The 15,714-nt window shown below is 39.2% G+C and overlaps 1 protein-coding gene across 11 annotated transcripts in view; it reads right to left on the bottom strand.

Annotated features, from left to right (window-relative positions):
- Nucleotides 1–15,714, bottom strand: part of LOC127581662 (phosphatase and actin regulator 4-like) — a 129,346-nt gene that overhangs the window by 21,329 nt on the left and 92,303 nt on the right. For 8 of the 11 annotated variants that reach the window (XM_052036249.1, XM_052036247.1, XM_052036252.1 and 5 more), the window contains one exon: nt 11,321–11,488. The gene's annotated coding sequence lies outside the window, so the exon portion shown is untranslated. Of the gene's footprint in view, nt 1–3,990; nt 4,072–11,320; nt 11,489–15,714 lie in introns of all 11 variants that reach the window. The other 3 variants (XM_052036246.1, XM_052036244.1, XM_052036243.1) reach the window with 1 other exon arrangement.

Here is a 15,714-nt window from a genome sequence, read left to right as displayed (position 1 = left end):
GTCAACATAATGCTTCAGTGGAGATTGCTGGGTTGAACAATGCTTCCTGGACATTGATTCCACTGAAAAGGTAGGAACTGCTCTCTTTATACAGATTGTTAAGTTGCCTTAAGCATACACACTTTTTTGTTCTAATATTCAGACCTCCACCACCAGACAACAGGGTCTGAAAAAGAAAACTCCCACTTGGATCTAACATAGGAGGCAAGGTTCAGTCTTGAGCCTCAGCTTCACAGGATGACATTGAATCACTAGCAAGAAGCACACCTAGCTGGTATTCTTCAAAAAAGCCTCCTGAATAGACACATTCAGTTTATTTCTCTCACCATCATGTACTGACATAGCTTTTCTTTAAGTGTATCCATACAAAATACTACAACTCTTTCTTGTGATAGTGAGTTCCACATTCTAACCACTCTCTGGGTAGAAGTTTTCCCTAAGTTTCTTAGTGGACTTAGTAACCCTAGTGGCCCATATCTTTGGATTCCACCACATGCAGAGACCATATTCACCCTATCAAGCACCATCATAATTTTCAAGATTTCTGTTAAGTATTTGGCACTTTCAATGGATGTTTTCCTTTTAACATAAAGACATTGGCCTTTATGGTTAACCTGAAAGCGTCAAAATGCAATGCTGGAATAATGGGCTTAGAAACTTTCAGGTCGGTTCTGGGACCTCTACTTTTTGTGATATTTATTATTGACTTAGATGAGGGGGTGGAAGGGTGGGTTAGCAAGTTTGCAGATGACACAAAGATCAGTGGTGCTGTGGATAGTGTGGAGGGCTGTCAAAGCTTACAGAGGGATATTCAAAGGATGCAGAGCTGGGCTGACAAGTGGCAGGTGGAGTTCAATCCGGAGAAGTGTGAGGTGGTACACTTTGGAAGGACTAACTCCAAGGTGGAGTACAAGGTAACTGGCAGGATTCTGGGCAGTATGGAGGAGCAGAGGGATCTGGGGGTTCATATCCACAGATCACTGAAAGTCGCCACACAGGTGGATAGGGTAGTTAAGAAAGCTTATGGGATGTTAGCTTTCATAAGTCGTGGGATCGAGTTTAAGAGCTGCAAAGTAATGATGCAGCTTTACAGAACTCTGGTTAGACCACATTTAGAGTACTGTGTCCAGTTTTGGTCATCTCATTATAGGAAGGATGTGGAGGCATTGGAGAGGGTGCAGAGGAGACTTACCAGGATGCTGCCTGGATTAGAGAGTGTGCATTATGAGGAGAGGCTAAAGGAGCTAGGGCTTTACTCATTGGAGAGGAGGAGGATGAGGGGAGACATGATAGAGGTATATAAGATATTGAGAGGAATAGATAGAGTGGACAGCCAGCACCTCTTTCCCAGGGCACCAATGATCAATACAAGAGGGCATGACTTTAAGGTAATGGGTGGGAAGTTCAAGGGAGACGTCAGATGGAGGTTTTTCACCCAGAGAGTGGTTGGTGCATGGAATGTGCTGCCTGGGGTGGTGGTGGAGGCTGATACGTTGGCCAAGTTCAAGAGATTGTTAGATAAGCATATGGAGGAATTTAAGATAGAGGGATATGTGGGAGGAAGGGGTCAGATAGTCTTAGGAGTGGTTTGAAGGTTGGCACAACATGGTGGGCCGAAGGGCCTGTATTGTTCTATGGTTCTATGGACAGAAGCTGCCACTTAGCCCATTTTTGCTTGTGTTAGTTCTTTCAAATGACATTCGGTTACGATTAACAAGCCCTGAAACTGAACCCTCCTGAAGGAAGGCCAAATATTTAAGAGTATTGGTGGAATCAGAATCCTTCATTCTTTCAGGTGGAAGATTACAGATCCAACATATGAAGAAATTTCTAGTCTCCCACTGATGCCTTTCCATCATATGTGTCAGTAGAAACAGATTCTGCCTACTAAAACCACTCATCACTTAAAATATCTATTAGATTTCCTGTTTGCTCTAATGAAAACAATCTCATTTACACAAAGAACTCCAACCTCACCCCTCCTGACCTCCAGCCCTAGCCGTCATCCTGGTAAATCTACACCGGAACCTTTATACCCTATCTATACAGTACAGTACATAACACTTCAATCTAATCAGAGATTTGCAAAGGGCTGCAGCTTTAATGAAACAGTGAGCCAGTACAACACTGGCAAGCAACTTAATATCACACAATAGCAAAATCTGCCATCAGCAAAAGCTGGTTTCAGCTCCTACAGTGCCAATACAACTTAGGAACCTGTTAATGAACTCCCCAATGATTCCCCCCTCAATAGATCAGATATATCCTTCACTGTACATGCTACACTTTAGATTCTCTTACACGAATGTAACCATTGCTATCCTCACAAAATCCCCCTTCCCAGCTCAATATAAGAATTTCCCATAAAGAATTGTTACAATTTATTAAACTTAAAGAAATTGCACATCATTGATCTACTCACATTCAGTCCCAGGAACTCAAATGTCAATCAGATTTTACCATCCTTGTATTCACTCATGTTTGTTTCTGGTTTTTGGGTTCTAGGATCATTGCAACACTGAAAAATATGATACTGTACCCAACAGCCCCAACACCTACCATGGATATAAGTACTAAAACAGGCTGGTTTGCACTAGGAAGGGTAGGTTCAGCCAGTAATTCACTCGGTCAGAAGAGCAAGTCCACTATATCAGGGTTCAGATAAACTCTTATAAGCTTGTAGCAGGGTTCTGATATATTTACTTGTTGCATGTTATGAACAAATTTCAACACAATGCAATTTTTTGCCTCACGTCAAAGATATGCCTGACGTCTCGCCTCTGCATTCCCCTCCCATCCGGTTTAAGAAAGTCAGTTTGGCTTCATCCTTCCAATCTCAACGTGTAAATGATTGCAACATGATTAATTATTTTGAAAACAATTTTTTTTCCCCACAAAAAACTCAATCACATTGCTTCTTTAAATGTTAACATCTTTATGACCATTGGCCAGCTTATTTCCTCATTGTTTGGAATACCTCAGAATTTTCCAACAAAGGAGACAATGTCTATAACGGCTTTATCAAACAGCAATCTGATTGGCTGTACACCTACTCGTTCCCCATGTCCAAGCTAATGTCTCAGTTTCAACTGGACATCCAATTCCCTTTTGAAAGTTACAAATGAATCTGCTTCCCCCATTCTTTTAACCAGTACTTTCCAAATTACAAAAGTTACCGAATTTACAGCAGACAACTGCGCCATTCTGCCTATTTGGTTCTCATTAAAACAATATGATTGAGAGATCTAATATAATTATTCAGCATCAAGGAGCTTTTATAAAGAAAGATGTAATGCACCATGTAAACCACCTTCCATCAGTGAACCCCACTGGCATAATGTATTAATCTATCCACCCTCCAAACTGTATTCAGATTGGCCTTAATTGGACTTATGTTGTTCATCAACCGTACCAAATTCCATATTCTAACCAGTTCCTGAAGAAAGTCATTTCTCCTGCAAGAAACAAGTTGACACTTCAGGGGAAGAACATATCACACTAAACCATTTGCTTTAGGTTATTAGCTGATTTGCAGCAATCATGCTGAATTGCAGGCTTGAAGTGTGAAAGCAACAGCAGATTTGTTAAAGGAACTGCAACTACTGTTGTCACCAGGCATTAGCATCAATAGTAACAAACTGTACACATTTTGTGTGTATTATTTTCAAGTAAAAGTACACTGATCTGTTTTATTTACTGCCCCAATGTTGATTGTCAGTGACAGATCTGTAATGACCAGTTCGAACTGCTGCTGCTACAGATCTCAGAATGCTCTGTCCATACACCAGCTAACTCTACAATGAACTGGATACTTTTCACGATTAGCAAATTTTCTCAAATCCCACGTTGTATTTTAATGAAATAGATCCTGGTGACAACACTACATTAAGGTGTTCCTTGAAGTGCTTAATAGGGAGAAGGGATCTAATTTCATGATTTGATTTGACTATTTGATGAAATCTCTCTTCATTCTGCACACATCATACTTGCCTTGTTCAGGAATCTCTTTCAACACTCCCTTCTTAACCAGTTCAGCTCTGCTCTGTCTCACAGATAATTTCCTGTCCAAAACTGGAATTATAAAAACATTACCGTCAACAGGCTTTCAAATAAATGTTTTTCCACAAGCTTCCTCATGAAGCACAAATTATATAGCTCCAGTCACAAACAAAAGAATGAGGCAAAAGCTAACAGAAATTCTCTGCATGAGATTTTTTTTTAGGTCATGGAACATCCTACTGGAAAATATTATGGAAACTTAGTCCACCACATGCTGAAACATATTCAAAACATAAATATTCACCAGGAAGTATTAGAAAAGGATTAAGTGGATTGGTCTTTCACTGAGCCAACACAGGCACAATGGGTCAAGGGACCTTTGCCATGCTTAAATCTTATTGATCTACCTTAATGAAGAGTTTTGAACAGCTTTAACAGAACAAGGCATTCAGATTTTTGACACCCATACTGATGGATTGATGTTGGTAACACTTTCACAGCTTGCTTTGCACATTGGAAGAAATATCTTGTAAAGAAAATCATCACTTCAACCAAAGCACTTCAAATGCTTCATGAACACAGCCACTGACTGGCATCTGCACCATTCAGTTTCTAATCATAATGGAATAGCTTTTAAAGAACTGGCAGACACAATGGACTATGATCTATAAGTCATAAACATCTTACAGCAGTAGAGAGCTCTCCTTTTTCCTTTCCTACTTTCAAGTACATTTTGGTTGAAGTGTAAGAAAAAACTTGCTTAGGCTTTTTGCGGTGTGAGAAAATGGAACTTTCAGTTGTAGAAATCATTCACCATATATTCAGAAGATTTCATATTCACCTTTCTTATTAGGTCTATTCAAAAATTTAATTGTTTTAGTCGAAAAGTGAGCTTTCCAGTGCTAAATGAATAACTAGCTAACTCAAACAAGCCCTTAATTGCCTACTTTGAATCAACAAGAGATTAACCGAGAGCTTTTTTTTGTAATGCACGTTTCACAGAGTTGCAATTTGAACAGCTGCATCAATGGCTTATCCAATAAAATGAGGATATAAAACCACTTACATTTACAGATTACCTTTCTTTCACCATATGCTATTGGGAACTGTAGATTAGTGAGCTAGATCATGCTAAATCATTGGACCAGCCCTAATGGACAAATGAAGAACAGTGTAGTACTGAACCATTCAGTGAATTCTGTTAGCTCAACTATGACAAGGTGATTGCTGTGACACAACAACTAATCTCCAAGCCCCATGAGAAAATGGGGGCCAGAATACAGAAAGCAAACAGAAGGTAAAGAAAAACAAAATTAGATGGCAGTGTCATTGCTAATCACAAACCCTTGAATTTCACTGAGCTGAATTTCAGCCATTTACAGTGTTGCATGCTCTTTCACATCATTTGGAATTGCACATGTAGAATGGTCACTCGTTCAATGTGCCTGGGGCATCTGATCACCGAGGCAAACGGCAGTTCATAAAAAAAAGTCTATCACCTTGAGTGGAAAGATTAAGAAAAAAAAACATGAACTAAGTTTGGTTATTGTTGAGCAATAAAACACTAGCATCAGTTACGCTGACCATGAAATTACTTAATTGGTGTAAAGGGAACCCGATCTGATTCAACAATTTCCTTATGTCCCATGTCTGGGCTCCACGTGACACCAAACTTATCACTGCGATTGATTCTTAACCGCCCTCAGAAACGGCCTAGCAAGTTCCTCAGCTCAGAGATAATTAGGCGCAGGTAATAAACAAGTCTGTGAATGAATAAACAGACTTGTGTTTTTTGAGAAGATCAAAAACCTCATCAAAATATAGGAACATATGTACCATTAAGATTTTACGCTTTAAGTGGGTGAGTATTGAGCTGGCTTTTGTGTGGTGCTGAAACTTTGCCACTGTAAAAGAATTGCTCTCCAAAGTTATGCCAATGCTCCTTGTGAGCACACTTAATATTTTGCTTTCTCTTGTGGTGGAGAACCCTAAGTGAGTCCCTGCTAAATTATCAAGGCCTAGCAGGACTGAAGATGGTGGGAGAAGATGAGGTTGACTAATGCTCAGGTTGGATGCAGGAAGGGCCCCGTGATGTGGCACCACTGATGTGAAGCACTCCCAGATGTGACCTTGTCATTGGATACAGGATATTTCACCATGAACCACCTTAATTTTACTAGGATTACGATGGGTTCGGATCTCATAATTACTTATGGGGAGCCTCGACTTCCCATTAGCATTGATAGGTTTGCTTTAAATTCCAACATCTTCATAACCCAAGTGTTCTGAACTGCAAATAATGAAATTACTCGAAAGGAAGTGGTACATCAGTATTTCTGAGATGCAAAGCATTATATCCTGATCTCATATTTTCTATTCAAATATCCTGGATGACAGGTCAGTACACCTATAAAGCAAATACTTCTCTTCTTCTCTTACCTGAACAATGTGGAGGAATGTGCGAATGTGCAAATACCATCACAAGAGAAACAAAAAAATAATGAATTTAATATTTATTCTGGATTGTAATTGAAACCAAGGAAACAGGACAAGCAGGTTAAACCAAGTTAAAGATTTTATCTTCTAAATGCATAATTACCTTCAATCTCCAACCTCTTAGTTTGTTTAGTTGTCCTGCAAAGTATAAATAGTTAATATACTTCACTTTGGAAATTAACCCTGGTGATTCCAACTGAGATTTAATTGTATTTTACATCAGTTTTCCACCTCGAGCTCTGATAGAGAAAGGTGATGCAAAATGCAATTAAATCTCAATTGTGGGATATTTTAAAAGGCACAGATAGTGTTCTCAATGTTGAGCTAGAAGGATAAATCTAGTCTGAATTGCAGAAAGCTTGAAACCAAGGGGTAGCATATTGGTAAATCCTGCAGGCCTACATTAGTTGGAACCAGGCATCGAAAGTACGCAATTCCCATTCTCCCACAAGGGGTTAAGGAGAGTAGAGCCAGACATTCCTATTTATATTTAGTGACCTTTGGAGACCAATTAAGACTTAGCTGTGATGCACAACTACAGCATCATAAGCCAGTAACAACCTTCAAGATGAGAGGCAGAGGCAATGAGGCCAACAACTTCTCAATGTTGCTATTCGCAATGCTGATCTAGGAAGAACTAAAGCAACAACAATCCTCTTGACTGGCATGCCATCTATAACCTTAAATAATCACTCCTAACTCTACCAGCTTACTTTGACGCAATATACACCTTCAAATGAAAGGAATTGGTAGCACTTGTTAGGGCTTCTTTGCCAACGCTTCATACCTGTAATCTCAACAACCCAAATGGATATAGACGTTAGGTTCTAAGGAACACCAAATTTCCATCCTATCACACACCAACTTGAGCAAGAAAATCATCACCATTGCTTCATCATCATTTAATTAAAGTTCTGAACCTTTCACCTAACTGTGGTTCATCCTGGTGGTCTACAGTCATGTTCTCAAGGACAATTAGGCTCGGCCAAAAATGCTGGCCTTGCTGATGATGCCCACACTAATGAATGATGACAGTAAGACAAACTGTCAAGCTTTTCGATATTCACCCTGCCTGTTTGACAGTGCAGCCTCATATATACCACCTTTTGTCACTACAGATAAAGCTCACCTCAGGAGAGGCATGAAACACAAAAGGAAAACTTGTAGACAAATTTCAGAGAAACTCTGGGACTCACTTCTCAATTTCCTGAGGCAATGAAGCAAACTTTCTGAGACAATGATAATGCATTGACAGACTGGATGTAGGAAGAATGTTCCTCCTGCTGAAGGGTCCAAAACAATAGGTCATAGCTTCAGGATACAGGGTAAGACATTGAGGACTGAGATGGAGAAATTTCTTCATTCAGAGAGTGGCAAACCTGTAGAATTCTCTAACAGAAGGTGGTGGAGACCAAGTCACTGAACATATTTGAGAAAGGAAGTAGATATCTAGGCACAAAAGACAAGAGATATGGGGGAAAGCAGGAAAATGGCATTGAAACAAATGATCAGCTATGAATGTGCTGAAGAGTGAAGCAGACTCGAAAGGCCAAATGGCCTACTCCTGGCTCCTGCTTCTATGTTCCATCAATCATTCTGAAATGTTAATATTATGCTGAATATTCTTGTTGACAGTTTTTAAACCCAATTTAAAAGGATTTCAAGAATATCCATAATGGAACCTTGTTTCTTAAAAAAAACTTGATTTCTAATTTTGTTGAGAAAACATGGGCTTGGAGGAAAATGAGAAATAGATGTAGTTGTCAAGAACATTAAGAACAGACAAGAAAATGCACACTCATCCAACCAGCCTGCCCATACAAATTAATACATTGTTGTTCAAGTTGAGTTAATTTCAAACGCATTGGTGGATGCAATTTCCTTGTTCGTAATCTCTCTTTTTCTGCCACTTGTTCTGAAGTTCCATTCAGCATCTCTTAATCTAAATGGAACATCAAATTTGTGGAATTCCACAACTCCAGTAGTCCTACCTCTTAAAATAAACAAACACTTAAAAGTGGGAAACTATAGGCCAGTTAGTTTAACATGCATTGTTGGCAAGATGCTAGAGGCAAAAATAGAGAAGCTTAATTAAACCAAGTCATAGTTTTTTTGAAAAGAAGATCATGTTGGACAAAATTGTTTCTGGATATCCAAACACATGACATTACAGGTTCCATTCTATCAAGGATGTAAAAAAGCAGAATTAATAAAGGGGTAGATGCAGTGCATTTTGATTTCCAAAAGGCATTTGACAAGGTGTCAATATAAAGGCTTGTGCACAAAATAAGAGCTCATGGTATTGCAGGAGTGTGTTAACATTGATTGAACACTGGTTATCACATAGAAGACAGAAAGTTGGAATAAATGCGCCTTTTTCCACTCAGGAAGGATATAACTAGTCGAGTGCCCCAAGAACCATTTCTTGACCATCAATTATTTACTACCTATATTAATAACTTGATGAGGGCAGAGTTAAGGTGTTCAGGTTTGCTGAAGACATGAAAATGGGTGGAAGGGCATACTGTGATGAGGATAATGTGGGCTCTGATTCAGGACATAAATAGGTTGAGTGAGTGGGTGAAAACTTGGCAAATGGAGTTTAATAAGAGAGATCATGCACTTCAGTAGGAGGAATTAAATGGCAGACTATTGTCTAATTGGAAAGAGGTTCCAAATGATTGTACAGAAGGATCTAGATGTTCTTGAGCACGGAACACAAAATGTTAGCACGCAGGCACAATGAGTAGTTAGGAAGGCAAGGGGGGGTTGGAGTTTAGAAATAAAGTATTGTTACAACTGCACAGTGTTGTCAAGGCTGCCCTTGCAGTACTGTGTACAGTTTTGGTCCTGTTATTTAAGAAAGGATTTGCTAGCATTGGAGGTAGTCAAAAGGAGATTCATTAGTCTAATTCCTAGTGAAAGGGTTGTCCTACCACAGATGGCTTAAAAAAAAGTTAGATATGTATTCTTTTAAAAGGGATAAATTTACTGAAACATACAAGATTCCAAGGAAGCTTGACAAGACAGATGTTGAGATGTTTCCACCAGTTGGAGAGTCCTGATCAAGGGGACTTGGTTACAAGGTAAGAGGCTGATTGTTTAAAACTGAGGTATACAAGAATTCCTTTGTGCAGAGCGTGGTGAATCTTGGAATTCTCAACCCTGGAGGTGAATCACTGAAGGTATTTACAAACAAGGTAGGTAACTTTTTGAAAGATTATGGATTTGAGGGTGGTGGGCAAATGGCACAGAATAGTTGAGGCGTGGTACAGATCAGACAGGATGCTGCAGAACTGTGGTGCAGGCTTCAGTGGCCAGCTCCTGCTCCTATTTTCTTGTGTGACTTCAGTGAACCAAAGCTGCTCAAATTCTCACCTGTTCTAACTTTTTGCATTATAGACCTTGCACATTATCCTTCGGATGCTAGTTTTGATTCTCTCGGTCGCATGTTGATCTCAGAGCTACAAGTTTAAGTTACACTGCTGTGACTCGAGTACAAAATTGAAGCTTTCAGCCTCAACACAGGACTGAGAAAGACTTTAAACCATGCCCTCATCTGCCCTTTCAGATCAACATGCTCCTGTGGCACTACTTTGAATGGCAAAGAGTTCTCCACATTTCTCAACTATCAGTTACGCCAACTGTTAAAGTCCTTATTTTGCTTCAGCTGAAGTCATGTACAGGCCATCCCAGGGTAATAAAAGGGTTCCGTTTTTACACATGTCCACAAGTCGATTTTGTCCATGAGTTGGTAAATACTCAAAAATTACTCTGTATGTTAACCATATCTCCACAGTAATGAATGGTATCAAAAGCACACCACTGATAAGAACATTTACTAAAAGCAGAGAGAGGAAGCTATTTCTGCAGTTCATAGTAACGAATGTACGTACATGTCAGACTTTTGAATTTAATAATATTATGGGAGTTCATTCATATGTAGGTGTCCATAAATCAGGAATTCTTAACCCAGGGATGGCCTGGATTTAGTTCTGAGCATGATTCTTTGGAAGAGATTTACTAGACTGGTGCCAGGGATGAAGACTTACAATTGGAGGAATGAAGTGGCAAAGTTGGGATTGTTCTACCTGGAGCAGTGAAGATTAAGAGGTGATTTGATGTAGTTCAAAATTACAAATAGTTTTAATAGAGAAAAACTGCTTCGAGCAGGAGGAGGATCAGGATGGCAGATTTAATGCACTTGGCAGCAGAACTAGAACTAATGAGAGACAACATTGCTTTGCACTGAATTACACCATGACAGGGCAGAGGAAGCAGACTCAATTGTTACTTTCAATAGTGAACTGAATAAATAGTCGAAGGAGAACTTCAGCGAGACTGGGGTTCGTTGAAAAGTCAATGAAATGAAAGAATAGAAATGCCCTCTTCAGTGCATTACTTTACAAGTCTAATTAATTAATTAACGGTGCTACCCAGAATGGTTACCTTCCTTTTCATTATCCACTCCCACTACATTTGATTTTTTCTTTTACTGAAAGTGCACACTGTGGCTGGGATACAATATCCATGGCACCTCCCCTCTCTTGCACCTCGCGAGATGCTACTAGAGCAAGCTGCAAGTCGGACAATGAATGCTGGCAGGCTGCCAGACAATGAATGGCACAAATGAACTCAAATGTTTCATGCAATGTCCAATAGAGGGCACCGAGTCCTATGAAAATTTCAGTTTCTATGACTTAAAAGAATTCACAATGTTCTGTGGAAAGGCTGAATGACTTAAAATAATGTAAAATTCTTACATTTATTAAACTGTTCTTTCAAATTACGGAAGCATTTCCCACAACAGTTCCCCGTTTCTTACCTGCAGAGGTTTCCTTGAACTTTTCACTGCTTTTCTTTTTCCTCCATTTCCATGGTTTGAATATTTTTCCAAATCCTGGAAATTTTCCCTTCCTCCGTGCTGTGGGCGTATTTGAACCGGAGACGTCATTCCCTGAGCCCACTGACGGATGCTGCTCCTCTTCCTCAGCTGTAAACATGCATTGGGAGGGGGAAAAAATCCCAGTTAAATTCAGGTGGTGTCAAACTGGGAAACAGAATTAAACTGCTGAGCAGGAGTCCTGTCAAGGATTCAATTCTTCAACACTTGAACTGAGTACTTAAATACTCTTTGGTACAAGTCATTCTCAATCAGTGTCAGTCAGCACAGGAAACTGTTGTTTGTGGTTTTATAAAGAAAATAGTTTGAGGATGATGCTGAGATGTGCACCGAATACCACAGACCCAGTTGACGACAGCTATTTATGTCAACTAAGCTTCTTCTGAGAAATGGGTTCCTAAAGAACAATGGTTTATAGACCACACTGGAATCTACGTATGATTTTTAAAAACAAAGTATTTTAATCAATGAAATCCCTTTTGTTTCTTTCAGCTCAAAATTCTCAATTTTGCAATGTTAGTTGGTCAATTGAACAATAAAAATAGTTGGAGTATTTTAAACTGGTAACTAGGGATTTCAGCATCAATCAAGGAAGGACAATTTCGCCACCATTACCAAAGAGTCAAACTGCAGATTGTAAATTGGGTTTTGTACACACTTACACTTCTGTTATTTGGCTAATTTTTCCATCGTAAGAGAAGCGATATAAAATGACTCATTTATCTATTTTTTGTTTGAAAACAACATGTTTCAACCTGTCACAGTACTGAACACAACAGCAAGACAAGATTGACAACCCTGAATATACAACCAAGTGTGTTCAGGAGCATTTTATACTTCATACTGCCTTTTCATGAAATCTTCATTAAGCAAGAAATGTCTTTAACATAGCACTCAGACTACGATACGATGATAAACTGGTTTATTTACTCTTTGGCCCAGATTTTAAACCTAGCCAAGAGCAGTAATTCACGACTGGATTGATGAAAACTATCTGTTCATGTTTCTATTATATAAAAGATTACCAAAGAACATAACCACTTGTCTGCTACAAGTGGTGATTATTTGGAGTTGGATGGTTTTGACTTCATACACAGTACAGGTGTTAAAACAGCTCCAAAACCAAATTAATTCTGATCACTGCATTAATCCAAGAGAATGAGTGGCTTGAATAAATGATCAGGAAAACTATGGGAGATATTGTTTAGATAAAGGGAAATGAGTAGGCTTTAAATGTGAGAATAACAACCTTTCAAATGGCTGGAGCAGTGGCACTCAGTAGCCAGACTCTGGAGCCACATTCACAAGCATTGACCAAAAGAACCAAATGAATAATGGATGTCTTGCACACCACCTACCAAACACACAATCATATCAAACATACAGCTTTAGATAAAACCAATTCCTCTAAAAAAATCATCAAAATATTCAGAGCAATAAAAACTAAATTTAGCCAACTTGTTTATTGCATGTATTTAATTATCCGGCTGCCAATTGTACAGCTGTCCCTCTGAGACGTGCTCAGTCAGGCCAGGTTCTACGCCTGAGTCGGCAATTCAAAGTGACCGTTGTGCTGGAGAGAAAATCAAATTCATATATTATTCTTCAGCTTTGATATTCTGAATTGGGCAATCAAACTCTTGCAATATTAAGCAGGTGGATTTACCTCCATTAGTGGACGAAAAGAAATAGCATTCCCATCCCTTTCTAAAAATTTGTGATTCCGGTGAGTCAGAATCATACAGGAGGTTAAACAGGCCCTTCGGCCTACCACGCTTGTGCTGGCCATCAAGCACCCATCTATACTATCCCATTTCCCAGTACGTGTCCTGTAGCCCTTCATGCCAAGGTGTTTCAAGTACCCATCTAAGGTTCTTAAATATTGTGAAAGTAATCTGCCACCACCATCCCCTCAGGCTGCATGTTCCAACTCCACGTCCCCTCAGTGAAAAAAATTCTTCCTCAAATCCCCTATACCGTTCGTTAAACCTATGCTTACTGCTAAGGGGGAAGAGTTTCCCACTTTCTATCCTAGCTATGCCTTTGATAACTTTGTACACCTCAGTTAGATTCTCCATGCCAAGAGAAACAAACCCAGCACATTCAGTGTCTCCTCGCAGCTGAAACTCTCCATCCCAGGCAACAACCTGTTGAACCTTGTCTACAACGTCTCCAGTCCAATTATGTCCTTTCTATAATGTGGTGACCAGAACTGCACAAAATACTCCAGTATTGGTCTTCATACTTTTCTTCGGTATCCTGAGCCGTGGGCATGAACCTAAACATGTTAAAGCAACAATGTCTAGAGGAATGCATGTGATTGCTCAAAGAATTCTGATTTTTTTTAAACTGCTGTCCTAGTGTGGGAAGTGTACAATTACCATACTCAAGACTGGTATAATAAAATTACATATTCCAATACAGAAACTGGAAGCTCTGTACGTCAAAGAGCTGTGGTATGAATATCATTGGGTTAGAAACTTCAAACTGTCAGTAAACCAAGGGATTGAATCGTCTCTATACTGGTTTATAAAATGTACTCTTTCATCTCAAGAGGGATAGAGATCAAGTCTGGAGGTGAAGGGGAGGCGAGCAAGCTTTTGGGTGGTCGTGAGGAGGGGCAGGAAGAAGACAGACCAAGATGAAGGCAAATGTAGATTAAAAGGAAAAAGTAGTACATGCATCTTAATCACACACTAAGCAAAATCTTGCTAAGTAAATATTACAGAACAGAAACAGGCCATTTAATGAGTTTTTGTTTCTTCCTGACCCACAACTCACCCGATCAACATTTATAAGTAGATGCTTTTAATACGAATTAGCTTCTCACACAATAGATAAATTTCCAAAACTGCTTAGGTCAGAAGGTAATCCATATACTTTTTTTTAAAAAGACACATTATTGAAATGTTTCCAGTTGTATAAAAGCAATACTAAATCTTGAAAAATATATTGAATGCCATGAGCATGGGTCCTGCAGAAAACGTGCAGAAATAAAAAAGTTCATTGCTCTTTATGCTTGGTAATATCATTAATCATATATACACAATATATAAATCAATCAGGTGGAAAGAGGGATGAGGGGTGTTCAGTTCAAATTCTCATCACTTCTGACTCTTTGGGTCCCACTCAGAACTGTTCTGAAGTGTACAACATTAACTTATTGCTCACATTCTGGAATACGATCTGATACACTGACCTGCTTCAGAAGCAAGACGGCTGTCAGAACATTTTACCAATGTTGTAGAGAAATCTACCAGCCGAAACAGAACTGGTACCAGACTGAACCAAGGCAATTGAACAGGGTATTTCCTGGCTGGTTGTTTTGCATTATAAGCAATGATTGATAATTAAGTGAAAATGTTCCAAGCCAAGTCAATTCGGAAGCAGCATTTCATCGCTCAGCTATATCAACACAAAATACAAAAGAATAGCAACTCCCATTGTACACATGCAGGAACTCCCAGTGCAGGCCGGACTTGGTCTAGTTTTGTTTCACATGCAGGGTTATAATCAAAGGTTCTGCAGAAACATGCAAGAAGAAAGTTACTCCATTTATAAAGAGTCCATGGTGCCAGTTTGATCACTATTGATGCCACAATACTGCCCCTCTATCAACAGTCATTATTTGCTTTAAACCCTAAAGTGCAGCTAAACCCTTAAACTTCTGACTGAGTGATCCCACTAGACCAAACAGAGAAAATTGCATGAGATGCAACTCCTGTGGCCATTTATTGCAGAAACCACGTACTAACTTTTGAAACCTATCACTTTCTAATGTGCACGTGCGAGAGTATTTTAGTTCCATGATACCATTTTGGCTCAGTAGTATCTGTTCCCAATTGAAGATTATTGATTGACATGCCACTCCAGTTTACACTCACGCAGTCCAGGTTGACATGCCAGTGCACATAGAGGGAATGCTGGTTTCTGGAAGCCTTCTTCAAATATGACATTAAAGCAAGCATTTGTGTATTCTGATTGTCAAGCTGTTAAGAATACTCTGGCACAACTTAAAGAGTTCTGCTGATTTTCTGGTTAATATTATATCATCTGAATTAACCATCCATTTATTTCTGTGGGTTATTCCTTAAACCATGCTAATAACTAAAACATTAAAAGGATGTGTGGTACATTAACAGCAATTATTAAGGAATGGCTTATAAACACATGCAGTTCCTTCATGATAACTTCTGAAAATCTATTCCCACAGCATAAACTTAAGCATCTCACTGAAGATATTTCCCCACCATGGACTGCCATTTCCCCTAAAGTTTTCATCAGTCCTATAAAGCACACTTTTTACAGAAGGTTGA

Source organism: Pristis pectinata, chromosome 22 (genome assembly GCF_009764475.1).
Source record: "Pristis pectinata isolate sPriPec2 chromosome 22, sPriPec2.1.pri, whole genome shotgun sequence".
Taxonomy (NCBI): Eukaryota; Metazoa; Chordata; class Chondrichthyes; order Rhinopristiformes; family Pristidae; genus Pristis; species Pristis pectinata.
Note: the sequence above shows the minus strand (reverse complement) of the source record. Positions and strands in the feature narration are given on the sequence as shown.